The sequence below is a fragment of the Sapajus apella genome, unplaced genomic scaffold (genome assembly GCF_009761245.1).
Source record: "Sapajus apella isolate SASKATOON/1434 unplaced genomic scaffold, GSC_monkey_1.0 scaffold78, whole genome shotgun sequence".
NCBI lineage: Eukaryota > Metazoa > Chordata > Mammalia > Primates > Cebidae > Sapajus > Sapajus apella.
This window is the reverse complement of record NW_022437018.1, coordinates 3,776,480-3,779,514: the sequence shown is the minus strand read 5'-3', so window position 1 is coordinate 3,779,514 and position 3,035 is coordinate 3,776,480.

The window sequence follows — 3,035 nt, the reverse complement described above, 5'->3', positions numbered from 1 at the left end:
AATGTATGCTTTCAATTCTGGCATACCTTAAACAATTACAGATGATACTTCACAAATGTCTGAGGATACAGTGTTTATCCAAGGTGCAGTGGACTAAAAATAATTATGGCTCCCAAGTGGTTTGCATCCCCATGGAGAATATATACCTCACTGACAGGAAAATAATCAAAGAACCAAATGATACCAAGCACAGCAAGGTGATGCCACCATAAACTCTCACAGAACTTTCAGAATAAAAAATTATTTTGGACTTTGTGGTTTTTGAGTGCACCAATGAGTCTCATGAGAGTGACTGAGTAGCCTAGAAGAATGCAAGATTTTGGACAATCTGTTAATACTTGGAGCCATGGACTTTTTTGAGTCAGGTGAAAGATACGAATGCTCATAACAGAAAACTGCTTTTCCACCCCAAATTTTACATAGAGTTTTGGGGGTTCATGTACTCCCTAAAGCTCATTTTTAGACCCAAGTAAGTATAAACCATTTTTAAAATCGGAATGCAAAATGAAGCCTGCCTTCCTTGTATTTTAAAATTTAATATCTGGCTTCTTACTGGCAAAGATGTAGTGATTTGAAAGACCTGAGTTCAGTGTTTCCCAAAATGTATTTCTAGTAGTTTAATCTAATTGGAATAAGAACCTACAAAGGAGTAAGAAAAATGTAGCATCAGTGGATTCTTCTAATGCTTTACACATTGAAAGTCCAATGAATCTTATATGAATTAATGAAGTCAGCCTTAGAATTATGCAGAGCTAGCAGCTCAATTCCAATGTTATAAAAGTAACAATGGGAAAATACTTATTAAATGATTCCTGGTTATTTTTGTCATACACAAACTACTTCATTACTGTACAGTTTTTAGGCTTCTAAATAAGGCTTTCTTAATATGTGAATTCATTAGAATATGCAAAGTAGTTAAAGTGCCTGGCTAGTTGCCTTCAATTTTTTTGCCTTTATAACTTCAGTGAAAATTTTTTAAAATAAATAATATGTTTATGGTGGGATGCAAATAATCCCATGAAGATATTTCTTACATTCTAGATTTTAGAGTCTATTTACTTCTGTCTTTTGATTTTTATAATTGCTAATAAGCTGAGTGTTTTCTAAAATCACTGTTCTCACTGGGAGATCCGAAACATCGACTCAAATGACTGAAAAAATACGACTGGTCCTAACACTGAACAAAACTATGTGGAAAATTTGTAGCAATTTGTAAACATTTTCACACTTATAATGATTCAGATATGGACTGTGGCCCAGAAGAGATTTGGATTTATTTTGATTGTCCCTGTAATTAGCTCAGCAATGTTTTTCTAAGTTATGATTTCATGCTATTAGAAGTTGCACATTGTTGAGATGCCACATGCAAAGAAGGTATGGGATTCTATGGCAATAATTAAACACACTATAAGATAAATTAAACAGGACTGCAAACCAAGAAAACATGAAGCAAATGTAGCATAAATAGACTTAAGAAAGCAAACTGATACTTGTCTTATGTTTTAAATAAAATTCTAAGCACATAGCCCAATTCAGCTTTGTGCAAGCAGGGAAAAACTATAGTACTAATGAAGAGACAGAAAATATAGACTTTACTACTACATTATTACCATCAGTGTGGAGATCAAGGGAACATGTGTTGGCCCACATGCTATACCACTGATGTCTTTTCTCCTGGGATGAGTGACAGCAGGACTGGCTACATAATTTGTGGGGCCCAGTGAAAAACAGAAATGCAGGATCCCTTGATCACCATTCATTAAGGATTTCAAGATGGTGACCAAAAGTTTTAGACCCAGCATGGGGCCCCACATGATGACCGGTCCTGGTGACAAGAGAAGAAGGGAGTTATAGAGGTGCTTCTGAATTCCATCTGTCCCTGTCTCCCATTCCTCCTGGGTTCTGAGGAGATGCTCAGACCAAGACCAAGGAAAGAGCCAGCTCTCTGTTTGGTACAAGTTTTGAAGGCAAGTAAGATGACAAGGGCTGCTCCTTTCTAAAGTCTATCCTCAAGATAGGTTGTGAGGATTAATGAGTTAATATCAGAAATTGCTACAGGGTAAATCTTCACTTGCCTAAAAGAGCATAAAATTTTTATTTTGTCTTTTATGCTTTCTGACAATCCCTTCAGTCTGCCACTAGGCTTTTAGTGGAGCGTGTGGAGAATTTAGGACAAGATGATGAATCTTACTCAAGGGCATCTTGATAGCTTTGCAAACTTAATGCAATAATGTAGGTCTTGGGCCCTGTGTCATGAAGTAAACAAGGACAGCTGAAATTTCAGATAAAAGAGGCTATACCTTATCTATTATCATTGTTTAGGAGACAAATTATGGCAATGGATGTTTTTTTCCCCTTAAAATCCCTTTTATTATTACATGTCTACTTAATTTTATTTTGAACAACTAGAAAGCTATAAAAATCTCCGTTAAATGTTTAAAGCTGTAATTTATTTTAAACAGTGCATACAGAATATATTTTGGTCTTGAAAAGTTTTTTTTAGAGAAAAGCTAGGTTGTACAACTTGAAAGCTGGGTAAAGCCCAAAATGAACGCTGTTGGAAGAGCTAGGATGGAAGGAAAGTGGCAGTCTTCTTGGCTTTTGCACAAATGTGAGTGTTCAGAGTCCAGAGTCCGTGTAGGTTCCTGCTCCATTGCCATAGCCTGGGCTCTGCCTATGGTCTTAGGAGACCCTTGAGGGCACCTACTCTTCTGAGTCACTAGAGAAAAAAGTGCTAATGAGGCATTTAACACTTGTATTGCATGGAGCTAAGTAAGAAAGAGGCTGCTTAGAAGCAGAGAAAATAGCCAGAGACAGCCAAAGGTAAGAAGGGAAGGGCAGGGACTCCGGAGTATATCTAACAGTTTAGGGCAGTAACTAGTTCAACTTATTTATTTATTTATTTCTGATATGGCACTGTGTCACCCAGGCTGGAGTGCAGTGGCTCCATCTCAGCTAACTACAACCTCTGCTTCCTGGGTTCAAGTGATTCTCCTGCCTCAGTCTCCCTAGTAGCTGGGACTACAGGTGCATGC